Source organism: Cryptotermes secundus, unplaced genomic scaffold, assembly GCF_002891405.2.
Source record: "Cryptotermes secundus unplaced genomic scaffold, Csec_1.0 scaffold181, whole genome shotgun sequence".
Lineage (NCBI taxonomy): Eukaryota > Metazoa > Arthropoda > Insecta > Blattodea > Kalotermitidae > Cryptotermes > Cryptotermes secundus.
Genome location: NW_019723906.1, coordinates 3,380,412 through 3,405,466, shown reverse-complemented (window position 1 = coordinate 3,405,466; position 25,055 = coordinate 3,380,412). Strand labels below are relative to the sequence as shown.

The 25,055-nt window shown below is 40.1% G+C and overlaps 1 protein-coding gene across 1 annotated transcript in view; it reads right to left on the bottom strand.

Annotated features, from left to right (window-relative positions):
* The window catches only part of LOC111861939, a 268,942-nt gene that overhangs the window by 238,060 nt on the left and 5,827 nt on the right, over window positions 1–25,055 (bottom strand). The gene's annotated exons all lie outside the window — the stretch shown is intronic.

Sequence of the window (25,055 nt, the reverse complement as noted above, 5' to 3'; positions counted from 1 at the left end):
ACTCGCAAAAAACCTGTCCCAGCGCCACAAATCCCACTCGACTAGACCAGGGATCGAACACTGGCCGCCACGGTGGGAAGCCAGCGACTAACCGCTTCAGCTATGGCGCGGCCTAGACCTAGACGTAAGCTAGAAGATAATGTGTAAAAGAACCTTAAGGAAGTCGGATGGGGTGGTATGGACTGGATTCGTCTGGCTTAGGATAGAGATCAGTGACGGGGTCTCGTGACCACGGTAATGAACTTTCAGGTTCAATGAAACTTCGGGAAATTCTTGAGCAGCTCAGGGACTGTTGGCTTATCAAGAAGGACTAGACCTCATGAAGTTAGTTAATTAGTCAGTTAGCTCGTTACTTAGTTACTTGATTGGTTAGTAGTTAGTTGGTTAGTTTGTGTTTGTTTGTTTGTTTAGTTGGAAAAATGAAATGGCCGGCTTTCAGCGTCTTGATATCTTCGCCCTTCCAACTGACCGATATAAGTACAACTTACGAATATTAGCTGTTATTCCTTACAGCGAAAATGAAAATTTTAGGAATCAAATTGTTGAAAATATCTGTACCAGAAATTTATTTTTAGTGTGAGATGAGACAGCGGCAACAAATTGGCCCGTTGTACCAGTTCCAGTGGACAAATGAGAAAATACATTAACGGTGTCATAATTGGCAGGGAAAATCTGAAATACTGGTAGTAGAAGCTTGCCCAGTGCTATTTTCTCCGCCACAAATCACACATCCTCTCTCCTGGAATTGAATTTAGGGCTCCACGGTAACAAGCTGGCGACTAACGGCCTGAGTTTCGGCACGGCCTTTCCGATGAACTTGATTTTATTCTGCCGTCGCCTGCCAGCAATCTCTCATCGATCAGAGACCTCGTAATATAATAGAACGGCAAATTAACTGCTACTTGCAGAGACAGAGTGGTAGTGCCTTGTAGCCCTTCCCTTGAGAGCAACACATGCACATCCAAAGTGGCGGCCCGGGTTTAATCCCGGGTCTGGTCAAGTGGGATTTGTGGTGGCCATAGTGGCGCTGGGACGGGTTTTCTCCGAGTACTTCGGTTTCCCTTGCCAATCTTCATTCCACCAAATTCTCCATCATCATAATCACCCGGGGCAGGCTACAATAGGCCAATCAGTGGCCGCCGTGCCGAGTGGACCCAGTTGGATTCCACCCCCACTAAGCGAAATTAAAAAAAAAATTAAAAACACATGCACATATAGAGAGCATTATATTTCGTGCCAAGCACCCAGCACTGAACACACACGAACAACGTCTAGGATTAAGACAAAATTATTTGTTCTTGAATCAAATCTTCTCACTATGTCATGTACGCCATATCTCTCCAACCTGTAATCCAGAACACAGAACGAGTAGTTCCTTCCAGTTCAGAAGAAATTAATGTTACTGGTTCGTACTCATTTCTCGGGTTCGAGTCTTGCATGGTCTTGTTTCATTTTTTTTTTCACAATTCCGAATTGAATGGCAATCGAGAAGAATGCGAGAAAAAGCGATAATAGACAATATCAAGGTACTGTCCCAGCATTCTCTTTGAGGGACAAAGAATTCGCGAAAATCCTGTCATTACAGCCGTTCTGATTCTTCGTTACGAAGCAGAAATGCTAATTAGACAATATTTTCCTGAGTTTTCTTAGAAGTTCCACGTGATTTCTGGGACGTCACTTAATACCCGGAATCTTTGCTTTCCTCCGTGATCTTATTAACCCTCAATTCGAAATTTATTTAGTTATTTATGGATTTGTTTAATGCGCTGTCAGTAAATGAAACTGTGTAATGTCGAATGCTAAATGATTAATGACGAATCACAAAAGATGTGGATTGGAAATTTCATAGTTTAATTTATGATACTATCCTGACAGTTGCCTGGGACGACTGAAGAAAACTGCGAAAACTTCAGACAGGATAATCCGTCTTCGAGCAGTTATTTTAACAAGGAATATCTAGAGCGCTATGAGGGAATGCTGCCGGTCACGGTGGCCGAGTGGTCTAAGGCATGTATTGTCTTCGGTCGCTCGGAAGCCGGGATCGTGGGTTCGAATCCCACTCAGGGCATGGATGTTTAGTTTGTGTGTGTGCGTTTTTCTGTGTTTGTGTACAGGTAGAGGCCTTGCGACGAGCTGATCACCCGCCCAAGGAGTCCTACCGAATGTGTAGGATCTAGAAAAACCGAAGTGAACGAAGAAGTTCACTTCACTAGGTAGGCCTAGGCCCACTGGGGCTGTGGGGCCAAGGAAAAAAAAATGAGGGAATGCTAACATTAGATACTGAAATTTACCGACGTGCTTCAGTTATTGTGTGTTAAGTAATGTTACCTACCTCTAAACCACACTCCATACGAAATTCTTCCTACTACCAAGGAGAATTTTATAACGTTAAAACACAAATACACTGCTACTACTGTCATCTCATTTCTCTCGCACATCCAACAACTTAATGCAATTTCTTGTTAGGGGCGTGCCATAGTTCAGGAGGTTAGCTGCCGGGTTCCCATAACGGCGACCCGGGTTCGAGCCCAGGTCAAATCATGTGGGATTTGTGATGGACAAAGTGAAAATGGGGCAGGTTTTCTCGGAGTACTTTGGTTTCCCCTGCCAATTCTCACTTCACCGGCTGCTCCACATTCATCAGCTATCATCTGAGGCTGGTACAAGAGGGTCAATTAGTGTCCGATATGCCAAGTGGACTCGGTCTGATCCCGCAACAGGAAACTAGAAATAAAAACTTGTTACAATAAAACTATTTCAGACTGTTGTTCCGTTTGTACTGACTTTTAAAGACAAATGCCCGGATGTCAGATTTTGCACAGACAAACCAGAGGCGTAGTTTAATTTTTATTTAAATATTTCAAATGAAAAAGCGGAAAATTGGGCTCTAATATCGGACGAACTCTCTGCGGAGCATGAGCTGTCAGGAATAGGAGTGTCAAGGTCAAGTGAAAATGTTCACAGTATAGCCAACCTATAGTTTTGTTTCTCTCGACATGCGATATATCATTCATCTGCTTTCACGTTGGAATTGCATACTGGATATTCAGTTTCGTTTGGAATTACTCTGCTACATAACATAAGTTTACATCTGCTGCGAGTTGTCATTTCAGCTCGTCAAGTTACTTTTTAAACACGTGCACCAAATTCGAGGATGTTTATCAGACTATTAAATCAGATTAACTCAAAATTAATTTCCTGTTTTCGACATACGCCGCTTATAAGAAGTATTCCTTGCCAGAGACTAGAAATGGAGAGGAAATTAATTCTAACGCAAAGCTGATCATGCTAGACGAGCGGTGTCAGACAGACCCTTACTTTCGTAATAAAATAATCCTTTAGAATACAGAATGAAAGTTAAGCTTTTTAATTGCTAATGGGGTGGGACTAAGTCCCTTGCACTGCGGCCACTTCTGGCCTATTGTACTAGCCCCAGAGGATAGGTGAAGGTGATTGTGGAGCAATTGGTGGAATGAAGATTGGCAGGGGAAACCGAAGTACTCGGAGAAAACCTGCCCCAGGGTCACTTTGTCCGCCACAAATCCCACTTGACCAGCCCCGGAATCGAACCCGGGCCGCCGCGGTGGGAAGCCAGCGACTAACCGCTTGAGCTATGGCGCGGCCCAAAGTTAAGTTAATTCGCAGCCGAACTCAATCATGATCTTCTTCTTAGAATGTCCAACATAAATTTCTGGAATAATGAAGAAAGTCGTCTTCTGGATTTTGGCGCCGTGTATTATTCGTTTTGCCGACGTTCCTTCGAAACGTCGGCCAAAACGAATAATACACGGCGCCAAAACCCAGAAGACGACTTTATTCATAGTCATCGCCGTGAAAAACCTCAAAACTTACATTCTGGAATAATTATGACAAAATCGATACGAAGGAAAATTCTTTTGATTCTGAATCATGGCGTTTTAAATACAGAAAACTTTCTCACGCCGAGGTAATCCTTTCACTCTTAACATGCATAAAGAATTACCTACATTTATCGCAGTCTCAGTCTTCAAATAAGAAATGTGGACAAACTATTATAAACTATTTCCAAGTTTATCACAAATCGACTTCATTCCATAGCACTCATTCCCGTTGCAGTATATTTGTAAGACATAACCTCAAATATCAAAAATATCCAAAACCGCATCCTGTTGCATTGATATATCACTTATTCACTTCCGCCTTTAAGGCAACTCAAAACTGTTCACAAAATCTCTTTAATTTAAATTACATTAAAATCAACTCAATTGCAACTGAGGTAATCTTAATGTTATTTTAAATTAAAGAGAAATTATGAATAGTTTTAAGTTGCATTAAAGACGGAGACATATGAGTGATACGATCTGTTGCTCACAAATGTTAATAAACATCTCACCTAAGAATTTAACACATCCGTCACACTGGTATTATAAAAGGTGGAAAATTAAAGAGCGGAAATATTACATTCCCTACTGTAACATAATATTCAACACAATGTCACAATAATCCGTCACTCGGTTCAAAAGTAATCGAGGACAGACAAAGACACCAATGTGAATATATCAGAAGCCTGTACTGTACTGTATTTGGTTGTGAAATCAAAAAATAAGACTAAGAAAGGACATTAGAAAAATTGAAGTTATACTTGATTTCGAGATAGAATGAGCATACAGAACTGTGTCATATTTTCTCAAGGCAAGAACTGTGAAGCCAGCAGAGGCAGCCGTTGCTAGGAAACGGCTCTGCAAACACGCCCGTTGCAAGGCAGCAGATTCGTAACAGGCATCAACTGGGAAGCGGTGTTCTCTATGCGGTCCGTGCAACAGCTACGTGAGGCAGCAATAGAACTGTTAGGAGAAGTGTTTCTATGCAGTCCGTACCAAGGCCATACAACAAGGAGAAGCTGCGATTATGAGAGTGAATCCCGTGTGGTGGCGGAATCGAATACTTCTACCGTATCCCTGAGAGTCGTAAGAAGCGACGAAAAATTAACCAAGTGCCTGGCGATATAACCGGGCCACCCTGTTCCTAGGCGATATAAATACGGGGATCTGACCCTACAGGTCAGTTGAGTCTCGAATCCCAGAAAGTAAAATGTGATCATCAGTCCTGCGGGACTTGGACTTGAGAACGATTGCGCTGGCGAGGACCAGCAGCAATTGTAAACTACAGACCCATCCTGTCGTCAGAGAGGATGTTACATAAGGATTATTACCGCAAGTGTTGAGTTGAAATAAAAAATTACTTGTATGTCTCAAGGGGCTTGGCACCAAGACGAACTGAGTGGCGGTAAACTGCCAATCGTAAAGTAACTCAGACTCTGACTCTTATTAGAGTGTTGATACGTCAGCGAGAAGAGCAGGAGGCGAAATCGAGATGTTGAAGAAATTGTAACACTGATCATCATAGAAAGTTTCGTGTAACTTTTGAAGACGTGTATCACATGAGATATTATTCGGTCATCTACGTTATAAATTAATATTAATAGACGCTCATGACTGAAGTCACAACGCTCGTCAGTGTAGCGATAATTCTATAGACTTGCATTCAGGAGGTCCCAGGTTCGAATCCTGCCCGAGATATCAATCTTTATGACTGAGATTTGTGGTGCTATTCCTCATGTTTTCCAGGAAAACGTCGGGGTTGTGCCTCGAAAAGGCGAAGATCACTTCCTTTCAAAGCCTTTCAAATTCACTCTTTTTCAATTATCCTACCATTCAGCGATATATAATCTAGCTACTTACAGCATCGATAAATAAACCACAATGATTTTGGAGAAACGATGATATAAAAACTGCGAAATGAAATCAGAAGGCCGTGGAGAAAGAGGGTAGGAAAGATACATATGGAGTGTTTGACAGTAGATATGGTTATATAATTTTGAACAAAATTTATAACGAAATCGAATATGAGTACTTGAAATTCATATTTAATCTTTTCCATTAATATGGTAAACGAAATATAGTTCCAGATCATGAATCCGTCTGTACTAAAACAAATGGATTATGGAGTACATTATGACATTTCTCTATTACAAATGGCAAACGGTATTCTTTATGACAAGTTTATGGGGGGGAAAAAATATATATATTTTGCACTTTGAAAAAATAGAATAAATTAATCTGGATCTACTCTACATTTCCTGGAATATATAGTAAATAGCACAATTGTAAAGCACCGTTTATAAAGACAACAAACGAAATCCAACATCACATATTTCACCGCAATTTCGTCTCACGTTTGCCCCTCCATCAATATACATTGATGTGTTCTGTTGGATAACAAACAACCGATATTCAAACGCCCCTTTGATGAAGTTAAATTAAATCAAATAGCTCGTTAGTACACACAGGATCGTGTACCACAACATCTCAGCGTTATTCAACGTTCTGTTTTGTTACTGACAGGATAATGGCTGCCGGCGAAAATGTAGAACCAATAAAGTAAGTATTTATACCCGCTGGCCGCTGATAAGTTTTATGAAGGGTGGTGATATTCATGTCTGAATATCAGAATGTCACTACAAATTACAACCCCTCAAATTAGCAATAAACTTGAATAATATTTATGTCCATGTTATGAATAATTTCTACACTTCCCAGTGTACGAATACCGGGGGCTAGAATATCTGCTTCCGGCTGCATTTTTCTGCATATTCGATATATCGAATGATATAGTTTTCCTTGCTATCTTCACACTAATGTCATCAGAGTGCTAGTTTAGGTTGTTAGTTTGGAAAATGAAATGGATAAAAACGAATTAATTCCACGGAGCCTGATCCTTATTGAGAAGTTAGGAGCTTTCATATCTAGTGAAGTGTAGTTTGGTCTCTGACATTAAGGGAAGAACACAGACTGAAAGCATTTGAGAACAGGTTGTTGAAGGGAACATTTGGACCGAAGAAGAATGAAATACGGTGGAACCTCGCTTAACGAGCCTAATTCGTTCCAGAGTCTTAGTCGTAATGCGAAACACTCTTTAAGCGAAACAATTTTTCCCATATAAATTAATGTAAAATACGATAATGTGTTCTATGCCGAAAAAAATACTAAAAAAAAATCTTATGTATAAGGTTTATTCAAGAAAATTATATATAGATGGTTAAGAAGCGTGAATCATCTTCATCTTTCTTCTATGCGGAATGAACTAACCTGGAATGCGAATTCGATTTGCAGAAAAAAAAATTGAAATAATTAGTTTATTATTTATGATACATATCTAATTCTTTTTTACCAGAAAGCTGTCTAGAGACATTTGTTTTTGTCGACGCTTCAAAATTTGGTGAAAATGCGACACAGCATTATCATTAAATAAATTTGTAGCGCGCATAGCCACTGCCTTATTAGGGAGATGTTTCTCAATGAACGATGCAACAGTTTCCCATGCTTTCAGCATTTCTCTTATTGCGCCAGATGATTGTTGCTTTGCTGTTACCTCCTCCTCCTCTGACAAACTCTCCTCCATAACTTCTTGCTGTGAAACACAATGCAACTCTATAAGCCAGTGGTTCTCAAACATTTTACCTCTGAGACCCCCTGACAAGAGAAAATACTCTCAGCCCCCCCCCCCAGCTTGTTTTTTTTATCAAAATAGAAGTCATGGTATGTTTGACGTTTTATTCAGTTTATTTTGTATTTTCTGCATACTATTTAGCGGTTTTTTACTCAAAATTAAAGTATCACAATATTAGGCCTACAATATAAATTAGTTTTAACACTTGCAATTAACCAAAATATGTATTGAAATGAAACGATATTTAACTAACAAGTGTTTAATTTTTTCTGCAAAGAGAATCAAACATTTAAATGTCAAAGTTCAGTGTGATGGATGGGCCTGCTTTTGAGAACAACGTTTATGAACACGTAGTGTAATATCAGAAATGGCCACTCTAACTTCTTTAGCAATATTTAGCCTTGAAGGATACTTTGAATTTACAGCTGCCAAAGCAGAAAAGCCCGTCTCGCATAAGTAAGTTGTTGCGAAAGGAATCAGGATCTTCAATGCCTCTTGGCTCAAAGTTGACAATTCCTTGCCAATATGTAGCCAGAACTCCAACAGAGACAATTCCTTAAATTTACTTTTTAATGAAGTATCACTACTTAGATCGATGAGTTGTTCTTGTTCATTTACCTTCAGAGATGATGGCCCAGGAGCATTTTCGAATGGATTTTTAATCCAATTAAATTCGTCAAAACCATTGCAAAAGTATTTTTTGAAATGAACTTTCAACATTATGAGATGATCAAGTAGTCAGCTTCTTATGTCCATTGGAAGCACTGAATTATCAGTGTCTTGTACCACTGACACTAGAATAGGGAACATGTCTAGTGTGTCACTTTCCATACTGTTTCCCCAGAGCTCTAATTTTATCATGAATGCCTTCACTTTGTCATTCCAAGAAAGTACAATTGCCTCATTCCCTTGAAGTGAAGTGTTGAGAATATTTAGTTTCTCAAATATATCTGTGAGGTAAGCCATTTTCAATAAAAAAATCACTGTTGCTGAAACTGTCTGCCAGTGAGTGATTTTCCCCACTTAAAAAACAGAACACCTCATGCCTCAGCTTAAACATTCTCTTTAATACCTTGCCTCTTGAAAGCCATCGAGCATCACTAAAAAACAACAGAGCAGTGTGTTCGGCACCCATTTCCTCACACAGCATTTTAAAAAGTCTAGACTTCAGAGGATGCGGCTGCTGCTGAACTATCAACGCTGTCTCTGGCATACGCGTTTTATAATTGCCGGTAAAGAGAATAATTATTAGTTATTTTGAAATTCATGATAATTAAAGCCTGTACTCATCCAAAGTTTTTCTATATGTATTTTTATTTTTTGTTACTTTTCTAATTGATTTATGGCAGTTTTAATTTTTATCTGTAGGAAAGTATGCTGCGCCCCCATTTCAAGCCCTTCGCCCCCCCCCTGCGGGTCGCGCCCTACAGTTTGAGAACCACTGCTATAACATCTTCGGTGGTCAGCTCTTGGCTGTGCTCTTCCACAAGCACATCGATATCATTGCTATCCACCTCCAGCCCCATGATCTTGGCCAAAGACACAATCTCGTTGACTACATGCTCCATAGGTACTATCTCAAACCCCTCAAAGTCACATTCGACAACGCTCTCCGGCCAAAGCTTCTTCCAAGCAGAAGTGAGGGTTCTCTTGGTAACCCCTGCCCACGCCTTTTCTATCATCTTGAGGCAGGCAACGATGTGGAAGTGATATTTCCAAAACTCTCTGAGAGTGAGATTTGTCCCTTCAGTCACCTCATAACAACGCTCGAAGAGTGCTTTAGTGTACAGCTTCTTAAAGTTAGAAATAACCTGCTGGTCCATAGGCTGGAGTAACGGAGTGGTGTTGGGAGGCAGAGACTGGATCTTGATGACTTTAAATTCTTCAAGGATGTCATCTTGTAGGTCTGGAGGATGGGCAGGGGCCTTGTCCATAACAAGCAAGACATGGAGTGGCAGATTCATCTCAAGCAAATATTTTTTCACAGAAGGACCAAACACTTCATTGATCCAATCAGTAAAAAGGTCACGTGTCACCCAAGCCTTGTTGTTGGACCTTCACATCACATTTAGCCTGCTCTTCTGGACTTTACACTTCTTGAGAGCTCGTGGAGTTTCTGAATGGTAAACAAGCAGCGGTTTGATTTTCAAATCGCCGCTTGCATTGGCACAAAATAGCAGCGTGAGACGGTCTTTCATTGGCTTATGGCCGGGCAATGCATTAGCCTCTGCTGTTATATAGGTTCGGGATCTTTTTCCAGAACAGACCTGTCTCGTCACAATTAAAAACCTGTTTCGGCAGGTAACCCTCAGAATCTACGAGCTTCTTGAAGTCGCCGATGAAGTTCTCTGCTGCCTTTGTGTCGGAGCTTGCTGCTTCACCGTGCCTTACACCGCTGTGGATGCCGATTCTTCTCTTAAACTTCTCGAACCACCCACGGCTTCTCTTAAATGCTTCTTTTTTCGGCCGTTGATGATCCTGCCGTCTTCTTAACGAGGTCGGCGAAAATCACTTTCGCCTTCTCACAAATGATGTTCTCGTTAATAGTGTCGCCTTGCAATTTGCTTTTCGTCTATCCATATGAGAAGCAACCTTTCAACATCGTCGAGAATACGTAACCGTTGCGTAGATATTCTTGTCACTCCCTGTGAAGCGTCTCTCTCCTTAATCTTGTCCTTGTTCTTGAGGATAGTGCAAATCGTTGATGTAGACCGATTGTCTGTGCGTGCTAAATCGGCCACGCTCACATCTCGTTCTCGCTTTTCAATGATTTTACGTTTCATTTCTACGGTTATTTTTATTCTCTTATGGCTGTCTTTTTGTGGCTTTTTCTTCGGGGACACTTTTGCAAGGGTTATTAAACTTTGCACAAAAAATCACAAATAATATGTCTGAACACAAGTTTGGAAAAATGTGCGATCACAAGCGACACTAAGATGCTAGCGGAACGAGTGCTAAACACAGACTGATGTAGCAAGCGCACAATCCGGGACTTCCCCTCTCGTCACTCGTTATGCGAAACGTCGCTCGTTAAGATAGTCCTTTTTTTACAACTTGTTTTGCTCGTTATACGAATTACTCGTTATGAGAGGTGCTCGTTAAGCGAGGTTCCACTGTAATATGAGGTTGAACAACATAGGTTTCATAATTTGTATTCTTCGCCAAATATAATTAGAATATATGTAATATAATTGTAATTAGAATAATCAGAAGTGAAGGAGATGAGCTGGAAAAGGATTTAGCACGCATGAGAGAAAGAGAATACACAGAGTTCTGGTGAGAAAGCCAGAAGGAAACAGACCACAAGGAAGACTTAGAATTTGGTGTCCGTTACTTTCAGAGCCATAGCCTAGCAACGGCTGTCCCTGCTGTCTTCAAAATTCTGGCTTTCAGCAGACATACTACAATATTAAGATATAAATTTGAGATATACCAAGGGGCGTATGGGCAGATTGTAACTGCTTCAGCATGTGGACCAGTAAATAGCTTTTTTGAACACAGTAATAGACTTTCTGGTTCCATAAATGTCGGGAATTCTTCAGTAATTGGACGACCGGGGGCTTCCCAGGAAGGAATCAGAATCATGGAGTTAGCTAGTCAAGAAATTTCCAGCCTTTATGGAACCGAAAGGTTCATTACCGTGGTCACCAAAGTCCGCCACCGGGCCATATGCATAATTAGTGTGAAACACTAAAGAGTATAGATGTCGAATAACCTTACTTACCCATTGAGCTGAACCCTTCTCGAGGAACCGCAAATTCTGCGGCTACTCAAGAATTTCCAAGCATTTTATGGAACCCGAAGATTCATTATCGTATTCACAAAAGCCCTCCACTGGTCCCTATCATGAGCCAGATCAATCCAATCAATACCATCCCATCCTATCTCTCTAAGATTCATTTTAATATTTTCACCCATCTATGCCTTCTGGCTTCCCACCAATATCCTAGACACATTCCTCTTCTTCCCCATTCGTGCTACATGCTCTGCCCACTTCATTCTCCTTGACTTTATCATTCTAATTATGCTTGGAGAAGAGTACAAGTTATGAAGCGTTGTTTGACCTATAGTAGCAAAATATTTTGCACAAAGTTTCATGAAAATCGACCAATTTTTTTAAATATATTTGAAGGGATAGGCACGGATATGACATCATAATCCTACATCTTATTAAAGTAAGGAAATTAAAATTAAATATACGTCAAAATCTGTAACAAATTTGCATAAGAATATTTACGGTTTATTAAATGAGAGTGTCAGTATCTCAGACTCTATTGCGTTGAATGGTTGGATGATGACGTAATAAAATAGATAACACGTGGAAAATAGCGACCATGGCTTAATTATAGGTACTATCACGGAACTGGCCTTCAACAACGGAATAAAACCACCGAAAACCTCGGTGTCCATCATTCGATATTTCCATCAGGTACCTCCCGAATACGATTAGAAATGTTACTGCTTAAGCCAACTTACTCGATCCGAAAAGTTTACACCTATCTGTCAGATTACATATTTCCTCCATCTTCAGGGTATAAGTCTATCTTAGGACCACACAGTTGACGCTACGCATGTGTAAAAATTTCCGGCCATGCCTAACTTGTTTTAAATCTGTGTTGGGAATGGCGGCAGTTAGCCATAGGTTCTTTCGTTTGTTATGTTATTTAACAGGTTTACCTATTATCATACATAATGGGACGAAACCACAGAAGTAAAAACATTTATAGAAAAAATCAATCATGTAAGCTTCGCGCAAGCGCAGTACATCTTCTATATTCATTCATTCATCATCAGTAATCTGTCAGACGACAGGTCCACAGCCTCTTCCAAAACAATTTCTCCACTTAATGCGATCTTCTGTTTATATATATATATATAGAAACTTAACACAAATAGCGGTCAGGTAAATTTATATGAAACTCTTTGTCTGTTCCACAGAGTTCAGATGTAAAGCCCCAGGCACAGGACAGAGGTTGAACGGACCGATCGCATGTAAATACTCCCCACTACTCAGTAAATATGAGGATGGTAGCTATGATCCAGATCAAATATCAATACCATGTTATTTCGGTAGGTGAACAGTTCATTGGGCACTACTTCCTTGTTATACACCTGGAACAGTGAGAACATTTCATAATCGAGAAAAATGTCCAAGGGTTTTGTAAAATTGCTAATAAAACCAATCTAGTAGAAGAATTTAATAGGCAAAAAGGCCGGCATGGTTAAACAAGAATAATTACTTGTATGTCACTATTTGGATTAACTATAGACTATTTGTGAATGGATTTATTGATCACTTATACGAACGACTCGGAACCACAAACAATTACAGCGCCATCACTGATTTCCACACTTTACAGGTGTTTTCCAGCCGGCTGTGTCTTCACTAGTATTTGCCTCGTAACGGCTTCTAACAATGGCTAGTCCTCTGCTTCAGGAATCAGGTCCTCTCTGATCGACGTCTCTTTTCCATCGCTCTCTTTTCGTCACATATCCCCGCACAGAACTGACTTGGTCGCCCCAGCTTCCTTCCTTATAACCCTTTCCACGGACCGAGTAGAAAACACCGTTTACAATACTTTTATTGTTGTATTCGCATCCGTGGCAGCGGTAACGTGTCTACCGAGCCTGGAAACAAATGTTTCATAGCCGCTCGTCAGCAACGGCCGTTTCTGTGATTCCACAGTTTTTACTTTGAGCAAATATGCCATAATACTCGTATATTGAGACAACATTCCCGCAGTACCTGGTAGGAGGCGCGCAGTGTCAGTGCCATGAAGCCCGAAGGCCAGTTGAAAGAGAAGGAGAGAAATGGAAAGAAAATTATGAATCACGGTGCAAAGTAAGGATGCCAATATCGCCCAGGATTTATTTTGAAATTTGTCTGGCATTTCAACAGAATATAGCAAGTTTGTCAAGCAGCGTTTTAATAAATATTGATTTGTATATTTTCATATTCAGTAAGAAGTATATTTATGTGCATAATTTCCTTAAAATTAGCATAGCTAATACCTTTATACCTTTACTTTCACTAACAAAATATCTTTAACTTCAATCTAGTCATTACTCCAAACAATGATTAACTATGATGGCCAGAATGTTCTGTAATAGTTGCTCAACGGGTCAACAAATTTCCCGTCTTCTATGGAACCCGAAATTTCATAGCATGTTTGCAGAAAATTGGCAATGGACAACATCCTCAGCTACAAAAAAAAATCCAGTACACATTCTCACGCACTACTTGTTTTCATCTGTTTTAATATTGTCATCTAATCGATGCTTAGGTCTCCAAAGAACTCTGTTTCCTTCAGGGGTTCTGATCTAACAATTATTTTGGGTTATAAATATTCAAATAACTTTAATGAACTATATTCAATTACCAGATATGTTAATTCAAACACGAAAATTGACAATTCCGCTTAAGTCTGCTTGGAATAGCATTTAGTTAAGCAAAGGGACAATTTTGTCTTTAATTTAACCTTTACCTGTACTTTCATTTCACGACGTTGTTTTATCAGAGGAATATGTGTAGTGTTAACAAAACTGATAAAGTATGAAAGCATAGTCTTACTTATCTGTTTTTAGAATCTTAACATATTACAAAATGTTCTTCGTTTATTTGCATTCGTAATTAATTCTGGGGCCAATAAACAGGATATATATATATATGTATATATATCAGAATATAGAAATAAAATCCATCCTTCATATTAAGTCTATAATATCTCACATACAGAATATATATGTACATATTTACAGATAGCAAAACCCATTTTACCATGCTTTCAGTCATCAGAATTTTAATATGTAGAACTCTTAAAATAAAGCCCTATTTCAAAATATTCAATCCCATTACGAGTAAACTCACACACATGAGTAATCGAGAAGATCAAAGCAATATCTGATATGTTTTCCTTTTGAAAGTCACATTTCACTAAATTGTAACATTTTAGACTAATATCGACACCGTCGTAAAACAAACTTCAGAAAACGAGGCTGCAGCGAACTTTGTAATGAAGGGATTTCTTAATTTGTAATTTCCATCGCACAGTGAACAAATCAAATTCGTTAAAGATATAATATCACCCAAACATCGTGGCCAGTAGTCCGCAAACGAACTATGCTGACCGAGCGACCGCCGCTTGTCGGCGAAGTTAGTGCCAACTTTCGCGGATAGATGGTGCCTGTGGTCGGCGCAACGATCGGGTTTTCTACGCCCGAGATTGTACTATATCAGACATAAACATTATGTTACACGCCGATGGGACCAACCTGTTAGAGACAGCATAGAAATACTAGAAGGCACTATACTTGTAGTTTATAATAAAACAGTCTTCCTTTCTCAAAAGAGTTGTAGCGAGTTGCTTTCGGCCGAAATGAAACGTGGATTGCTAGAGTCATAAGAAAGAGCTGTATATACGTAGTTAAAGTAAGGAGAATGATATGGGCTGGGATTGTAGCATAATTTACATTAATCCCACACAGAACTTCTATTCCAAACACACTTCGACAAGTCACAGTCTTCGTATATAAGAACAATTATTTTTTTAAGCTAGTGGGGTGGGACTAAGTCCCTTGTACTGCGGCCACTTCTGGCCTACTGTACCAGCCCCAGATGTTAGGTGAGGGTGATTGTAGAGCAATTGGTGGAATGAAGATTGGCAGGGGAAACCGAAGTACTCGGAGAAAAACTGTTCGAGCGCCACTTTGTCCACCACAAATCCCACTTGACCAGACCACCCGCGGTGGGAAGCCAGCGACTAACTGCTTGAGCTATGGCGCGGCTCAATATAAGAACAGTATAAAGATAAATAAATCACGATTGCAAAGAAGAGAAGAGAGATCGTGTAATCTGGTAGAAACTGAGGAACTTAATGTCTCCATCTTCAGAGTCAATAAACAAAGCATGCAGCTAGCTTCTGTTTGCTCTCTTGGCTTATTCTTTGATCCTGAAGATGGAGGCAGTACTTTCCTCCGAATAGTTAGTAGACTTCTACCAGTGTACACAGCCTCAGATCCAAGTATAGAGTGCTCTTCAGCCACCGCCGCTGTAGTACATAGGACATCTTACATTTTTAGGGCTACCCTTCTTTGTGTAAATGAATTAAAATATAAGGTTTACCCTACGTCCGTCAGTGAGGACTTTAATCCGTTAAGCTGTTGATGTTACGTTATCTATCTCCGTTACAGATCCATATTAACGCATTATATTACGACATTGATCATCTCTCGCCTACATATCTATCTAAGTACACTGAAATTGTGATCACGAAGTTATTGAAATATTGAGTACGGTTTTATTCGACTTTGGAGAGCTGTACGTGTCTTGAGCGTGGATCTTCATAATCGTAATTATTAGCAAAACATCCATTTTTGATTCATAGCCTTCCTTAGAAGATTCTTCCAGACTTATAGTATATTCCTGGCTATGTTTCTTCAGTTTATTTCCCATGGAGCTGAAACATCATGGTACATACTTCCAACTGGCCCAATAATATTTTAAGTTCTCTGATTGTGTAAAATTGTTATTTAAAAACGTGTTGCATACTCTCACTTATTTACATCAGATATTTTTTAAAGAATTATGAGAATTTTAATAGAATGTAAACATATTTAATTTTGTCCAGGTTCTTCTCATGCGAGAACCCTGCCCGCCGCTAGGCCCTCAAGATGTTATCTGTATGATGAGTACTTTTGCATAAACTCATCTGTTTGCAGCAGATGTGCATTAGGTCTATACGGTGTGCAGAGTTAAGAAGAACACATTTGAAAAACATGTATACACAAAGTAGAATGCGCTTTCTTATTGTTTCTTGAAGAGTACAAATTAATTGGATTAGTGGGAAGATAGTATCCTCCCAAATCCTCAGGGATCAGAGGATGAGAATTTTACTCTTGATTTTCACAGTTGAAACTGCAAGTCAATACAATTCGGTATCTTCGCTTTCCATTAGCTGGCGTCAGATTCACTCGAGTTTTTTTTTTTTCATCACAAGAGTAGCGCGAAAAACTCAACAAGACGCTAGATCAAGTTCGCTTAAAACTCTTGTCGGCGCTTCTGCACACATAAAGCTTTTCTTCACAACTTTTTATAGACTCACAGTTCCGAAAATATTTCTAAGCAGAATCTTGGCTTAACTAAAGTTCTTACAGCTACACTTCCTGGGCATTTTCAAGCTTACGTTGCACAGCCTTCTCTTTTTCCCTTCACTAATCCTTTCATGTAGCTGCTTCGTAAGCTCTAACGCACTCCAATTTAGCCTGAATCCTGCCACTAAATAATGAGAGTGCATAAACTTTAACAAATGTCGAACAATCGAAGTATATTAATTGCATAAATACAATTCCACAATTCAGCTGTCCTCGTGAGTTTGTTACATCAAACTCATATTATAAGTTACTCTTTTAATGTTGTGTAGTACATCGAAAATCAACCTAACTTTCGAAGGAACCTGTCATTTGTTTCTTAAGATTAAATTTTGTATATTCCCTCCATATCGTATAGTCTTGAAAGCGGTGTCTTCTGATCGTGAAGTTCTAAAACACTCTCCTCGTTCTCCTTCCCTCGATGTCTTTATAACAATATTTCTATTGACTTTTGTTCGTATTATGTTAGCTAAAATATACTACTCTGTCCAAAAAGTATCCGACCTTGGGCCGGGAAAACAAAGTTCTGTGTCTGGGTGTACAATACCTAATCGCCCTCAAAGTAGGCCCCTTGTGACTCCACACACTTAGCCCAGCGGTCCTTCCATCGCTGGAAGCAATTCTGGAAGGCTTCTTTTGGAATGGCGTGCAGCTGCGCCGTCGCGTTCTGTATGATGTCCTCGCGGCTGTCAAAACGGGAGCCTGTTAGCGGTGTCTTCAATCTCGGGAACAGCCAGAAATCACAAGGAGCCATGTCAGGAGAGTAGGGAGCCTGGCGAACCTGCGGAATGCCGTGCTTGGCCAGGAAACCCTGGATCAGGTGTAATGAATGAGCTGGGGCGTTGTCATGATGCAGCTGCCAGTTGCGTGCGTCCCACAGCTCCGGTCTGTTGCGTCGAACTGCATCACGAAGATGGCGGAGGCCTTCTTGGTAGTACTCCTTATTGACAGTCTGGCATAGTGGTGCGTACTCATGATGCACAACACCTCGGTAATCAGCTTCACATTGCTCCGAACCTGTCGTGCTTTTTTGGGCCTCGGGGATGTTGGATGCTTCCATTGTGACGCCTGGACCTTGGTTTCCGGGTCATATCCATACACCCACGACTCGTCACCAGTGATCACAGTCTTCAGGAACTCAGGATCCCTGTTGGGGCACTCCAGCATGTCCTGCGCGACCTCAAGGCGGAGTTGCTGCTCCGGCGAAAGCAGCTTGGGCACAAATTTTGCCGCCAATCTTCGCATGCCCAAATCCTCAGGTAAAATTACGTTTGCGGAACCTCTGCTGATCCCAACCTCGTCAGCAACTTCCCGGATGGTCAAACGAAGGATAGAACAGAATAATAGTGTAATAATATGGATAATTGAAACACAAAGAAGGGAACATTGGAAAGTACATATTTATTGGAGCCAGAAATAGGTCGAACAAAACTGCAAAGACAAAGTAAACAAATTTTATATCCAATATATTTTTCTGTAAGTCTTATGGTTTTCAATTTAATTAAACAAAGAGGTTTCCATGCCGCATTATCCCTTACTTGAGCGAGAACGTGGAACATTCACGAATCGGAAATCTGGGAGCAATATCAAAGCGATCGCGTCAGAATCGCTGCGCTATGCGTCGGCCAACTTTTCTTGTTTGTTAAAGTGAGATTAGAATCTGAATGGCCACTACTCTGTTCACAAGAACCTGCCACTGGTCAGCATTCGAAGCCACTTTAATCTGTCCATATACTTCTGCTCTCTTTCAAGATCACTTTTAATAATATTCTCCCGTCTACACAAAGGTCTCTTCCCTTCAGTTTTACAATTAAAATTTTAAATAATTTTCTTAATCTCCCTCATAAATTCTACATGTCCTGCATTTCTTGTTGTCTTAATTTGATCAGCATAATGTTATTTGTTGAAGAGTATAAAAAATTATAATATTTAGAAATATATAGAAATATAAATATTTCTTTATAATACAGTTTTCTCCTTTCACCGCTCATTAATCATCTCTTGGGTTACATTCAGGCCGATCGCAGAGGCCGTGCGGTCTAACGCACGAACCGTCTTCGCCCGCTCGAACACTGAACATTGGGATCGTGGGTTCGAATCCCACTCGAGGCATGGATGTCTGTGTACGTTTATTCTCTGTTTGTGTTGTTCTGTGTCTAGGTAGCAGCCTTGAGAAGGGTTGATCCCCCGTCTAAGGAGTCCTACCGACTGTGTATGAATTTAGAAACTGCGGAGGTCTGTGAATAGATAGATAGATAGATAGATAGATATATAGATAGACAGAGATATAGATAGACAAATAGATAGACAGATAGATAGAACTTAAAGATTATCATAAGGAAATTTGTATACGACGGTCCATAGCAGAAGTTTTAGCAGAAACAATATTGAAAGTACAATTTGACAACAAGAGTTCTGTTAAACAAAAACATTCGCGTTCCAATGAACACTGCAAACAGCTACCTCCCACGTAGATTGTCAATCACATACTCACCCACGCAACGCTATTACACGCTGTGAACAGAGTAACAACAGAAGGATTCAGAAGAGAAGCAACACACAGCACAAGGAATCTGACAAGGGAAGAGTTCAAAATCCGCCGAGGGCACACTGTAACGTATAAAGACAGGAATTTCAAGCACAGCGCAACCTCGATAAAACAGGACCGGATTTAGGTGGAAGCGGGCGTCCCGCCTCGGGGCCTCCAGGAAACTAAAATAGAATCCACAGGCTTTATTGAGACATTTGTTTCTCTAGAATCACGAAATCCCATTTGTATTTTTAGCCACTGTAAGAAATAAGAAAAAAACAGTAGTGTCATGAACTAAATTTGCTGCTACTGATAGGGGCCCCATACTTGTAAATCAGGCCCTGAGACACAGTATTCAAAATGCGCGAAAAGTGCACTAATAGACACAGAAAATTCTAGTAATTGCCTATGAATTCAGCTGTCGATGGTTACAAACTACATTTCTACTACGGATTGGAAAAATATCAAAATACGCACTTGGCGTGTGATTTTCCGTGAACTTCCTCAGTTCTTCCCCTATGAATTAACTAATAATTCATCCTGTACGCGTCTTTAGTACGTCTACTGTTTCCTTTCCATATGAATTTTATTTTAATTTTAATAACATGGACGTGATGAAATAGAAGTTACTTAGTAAGGATTAAGATAACCATCAAATGTAACAACTTCTACTAAAAACCTGAGTTAATATAATCGCCTTACATGTCTAGGGACTACAGGGACGTCTTCAGAGTCTCCTGTGTTAAGATAAAAACAAACTCCGTGGTTTCAGCCCGCAAGCAAACTATACCGACCGAGCGACCGCCGCTTGTCGGCGAAGTTAGTGCCAACTTTATCTGACGGAGGGTGTCGCGTGGTCAGCGTAACGGATCTCCACGGCCGTTAATCTCGGTTTTCTAGACCAGAGCCGCTATTTCCTTGAAATAGCTCCTCAATTATCCTCACGAGGCTGAGTGGACCCGTTGCAGACCCACTACTTCTCAGATAATCTGGTATCGCCAGGAATCGAACCCGGGACCTCTGGATCTGTAGCCAAGACCTCTGACAACTAGACGAAAGAGGCGGTCTATGTTAAGATATAATGTTACATAATTATTGCAACAACTCTGTCCATTCCAATTTTAAACTAAAAAATTATGACAGAAGGTTAAAAGAATATTAAAATGACTCCTGCACTTAAATAACCACCGCAACGTGAGAAGGCATGGCAGAATAGAAGTACAACTCCATGTGTTCTTAATGTTGGCACTGCATGAAAGTGAGTGCTGAGTTTCTCCCAGCAGCTTCCCCACCTTTATCCCGTTGGATACAAGGCTCGTTGTGAAAAAGAGCTGGTCTTGAAGCTGTTTAGAAGAGAAAAATCAGTTATCCTAGCAGGAATTGAACCTTGATTCCTCGTCAGCAGGTAGTCAATTTGCTTTACCGACTGAGCTATTCCGGTTGCAATTATGACAAAACGCTGAACAAATTATTAATCACGGTTACTCTTCAATTTTTAAAACATTTTATTCTTCTTGCATTCCCTTCAATGCTTAATAAACTGCTTTGCGGCCGTCCAAATTCAACTGGAAACCCCAGTTTAAATAAGTGTAAGTGTTCTGGAAGTATTGGCCGTTATTTAACGACGCAGTATCAACTACAGATGTTATGTAGCGTAGAAAGAAACACGTGCATAGATTATATATTTAGAGATCGTCGAAAAATTAGTCACTGCCTTCTTCAGACACGCCATGCTGAGATGTAGCAGCACACACCTCAACAAGGACGGCTAGAAGTTTTGTTTTTAAACTTTATTATTATTATTATTATTATTATTATTATTATTATTATCATAATCATCATCATCTTCACCACCACCACCGTCATTTTTACTCAGATGGTTGGACTTTTAAGCTTCTAAAATCTGTTCCAGTAAAACGTTGTACTTATTTTTCCAGTGAATTTACAGTATATACTGCCTCTGGTCATGTGTTTCTCCGTTCTTTCTTAATGTACATTTGTTAATTTTTATTGCCTATGTATAAAGACATAGAAGTAAAGTTTTCCGTGTATTTAATTAATTAAGCATTACGCCGTGAAGACATATGGAGGAGTGCAGGTATAGCTCAGCCACTCAAACTGGGCACTAGATGGAGGTGAATGGTCACTTTTACCCACCGGGGGCTTTACCCTCCAGGGAAAGAATTTCCGGTACCCACTGGATAGAAGGCTAGATGAACCCCAGAGCCAATCTGTATGCTGTATAAAAGAGAAAATCCCCTTGCTCCTGTCGGGAGTAGTAACCCAGTTCATAGACCTCCCAGCCTGTATACCGTCCCTATACAATCTAAGCTACCCCGGCGTGTATGTTTGCCATTGTATTTTGTGCTTGCAATCTCTCCTTTATATCCATATTCCTTCGACAAATTCAAGACGACAACTAAGAAATTTCGTATATGAAGCCTGCAACTTATTGCAGGAAATCGCTTGCTGTGATTATTTGAAATTACAGTTAGGATGGATGTGGTTCGTTGCAGTGTATGAACATAAGTGGTATTCCTTCCGTTCTCAACAACCGGCTGAGAGTGACGGTCAAATCGACGTCAACACACAGCAATCAAAAAACTGTCAACTCGTCCAAAATACCCAACAGTTCCCTCGTCATTCGAAGCCACAAGTCATGTGCAGCTGGCCTGTGTCTTCGTTCAGCATGACAGCATTCTAGAAATGCATTAAAACATATAAAAGTGCTCACACGAAAAAAGTAAATTGGTACACAGTAAGGGTTCTCCAAATTGCAGTGCAAACAAATCTCTTTGTTTGTTATTTATACCTTCTGGCACTGGTTTTGCTAGTATTTAAATTAAAAAATATGTATAGTTCAGTTAACTTTAGTTTAGTTTATTTTAGTTTAGCTAAGTTTAGCTTAGTTTAGTTTATTGAGTTGAATTTCGTTACAAACAAAAAGCTGTCTTCACGTAACACCATATTCTTGTGGTACACAAGTTCAGTACATATGAACATACGTACAATCTAAGATGCATACAAACAAACAATAGGTACAAAGTTCTTATATTATTTAAGTCGGTTCAGTTACTATTGCTACCACTACTTCAACATTATTATCAGTGCTCCCAACGCGTGGGGGTACGCGGTAGCGTAGTTCCTTGAGGCACTATGCTACAAGCCGGAAGGTCGCGGGCTCGAGTCCCAATGAGGTGGATTTTTTTCAATTTGCCTAGTCCTTCCAGCCGCACTATGGCCCTGGGGTTGACTAAGCCTCTAACAGAAATAAGTACCAGGAATCTTCCTGGGGATAAAGGGCGGCCGGTGCGTAAGGCTGACAACCTTATCGCCATATGTGATCCAATTGTCTAGAGAAAATGTGGGAGCCTCGACGTCTCAAAACTCTCTGGGCCTTCACGGCCTGTTACAGGAATAGCTTTACCTTTATCTGCTCCCAATACATTTTCTCATTTTATATTTTGCTTCTAACTAACCTCAGGGAGGGGGAGGGGGGGGCAAAAGAATATAGCATTTTGTATGTATAAGACGTGGAAAATGAACTTGGATGACAAAAACTAATTAAATGTACATCAATGTGAATGCGTTTCAATTGTTACGTACTTTTCCTACTTTGTTACGTTGGGGCAGAATATCATAAAGCAAGCCATGATCAGCTACTTACTCATTCCATTTGACTAGATTTCATAATAATCTTGCCAGCCCCCGTGTCGATGAAAAAAGCGTACATTTCGTGCACAGTATATTGAACAATTTTCGTACATCCTCATGTCAAGTTAAAATTATGCGAGACTAAAATCAACTTAAAACACACCACAGATGTATAAAACAAACAGGACTTGAAATGTATATTCTTGCAGCCGCAAGTTACTCTTACATAGGCCGCGCACAGCTCAAGCGGTTAATCGCTGGCTTCCCACCGCGGCGGCCAGGGTTCGATCCCGGGTCTGGTCAAGTGGGATATGTGGTGGACAAAGTGGCGCTGGGGCAGGTTTTCTCCGAGTACTTCCAGTTTCCCCTGCCAATCTTCATTCCACCAGTTGCTCCACAATCATTCCTCTGGGGCTGGTACAATAGGCCAAAAGTTGCCGCAGTACAAGGGACTTAGTCCCACCCCACTAGCAATTAAAAATATTCTTACATAAATACCCTCCTTACGGTAGCGCATTTGGTTGAGGAACTATGCTGCAAACCGGGAGGCCGCGGGTTCGATTCCCGATGAGGTCGTTGAATTTTTTTCAGTTTACTTAATCCATACAGGCGCAATGTGGCCCCGGAGTCGACTCAGCCTCTAATAGAAACGAGTATAAGAAATCTTATAAAAGGTTATCAAACTCCGTCCAGTGTGACTGATCAGATAATCGGTGACTTTATCAGTCACAATGGACAGAGTTGATCACACACTGATATATTGGGTTTCTGGACTTTATCCATCGTCCTGGTTTTTAAGATAACAAATAAAAACACGACGTTTCGGAAACTGGACCTGGTCCAGTGATTGAGGTTAGCTCTTTCTAACGGACCCAACAGAATAGGTGTTTCCCTTTTCCTTCACCTGAGGACGGAAACAGATCCAGTTTCCGAAACGTCGTGTTTTTATTTGTTATCTTAAAAACCAGGACGATGGATAAAGTCCAGAAACCCGATATATCAGTGTGTTATACACCATCGTCAGAATCCTATAGTAACTAAGAGTTGATAACCTTTTATAATATTGCTAGTGTGACGGGTCAGGATGAACCAAATCAAACTAGAAATCTTCCTGGGGGTAAAGAACGGCCGTCGCGTAAGGCTGACAAGCTTACCGCCATCTGTGAACCGATTGTCTAGATGTGGGAGCCTCGACGTCTCACAGCCCTATGGGCCTTCAAGGCTTCTTACAGAGATACCTTTACGTTTTTCTACCTTACTTTATGAAACTAATATTCGCTGAAGTGCCCAAGAAGTTACCCGTATTTTACAGAATCCGAGAGTTCATTGCCGTGTCTACAAAAGTTCTCGTACTGGTTCCTACCCGGTAGCAGATGAATTCCGTCCACATTTTCACATACAGTACCCTGGAGGTCATTTTAGTATCATCTTATCTGAAATCAGATCACTAAAATGGTTTCTTTCCTTCAGGTTAATTTAATTAGTCACTAGGTAAGTCAGTTGTAATTACTCTCTATTCTGTTATAGTCTACATAGACAAGATATTCATTACTACTTGCTCCATATGCTAACAAGCTGTAAACTACTTAATTTTCAGTACCCATTAAGGTCTCTTCGATCTCAATGCAATATAAAGAAATTACTTTTTATGATGTAAATAAACATGTTTCGACGTGTCTGCAATAATTTTTCTGGTAGACTACTATTTGTGCTATACAGTGTGGGACACACATGGTAGCGATCCTTGGAAAACTAGCTCTTTTTTATATATAAAGAAATCCGAAATGTTGGGAACAATGGCATGTTTAAATTATCCCTTCGGAATATTGTCAACGTAAGCGGAATCATGCTGTAAAAGGAACTGCATGATGTTCATAATCTTTAGCATTTCTGGAACGATGGAGGAAGATTCTGCTTAAATTCGTTGCTTTAAATATGTCACATTATATCACTGATTCCAGATTCAAAAGGAAAAGTTTTACAACGAACAGAGGGAAAATTTCTCTAATAATTAATAAGATAAACACAGAAAATTATTTGCATAAAGTGGTAATTTTAATTCGAAGACAAAAATATCATAATCGAAAGTAGCAACAAGAATAAGTTTCCCTAGAATATTTAGGCTCCAAAGATTGACTCAGAATATGTTTTTCCGTCTTTTGTTATCTAAATCTCCCTCGCCCATCTTTCGTAGTATACGGTAAAATAAAGCTGTTCCTGTGCTTAATTAAGCACG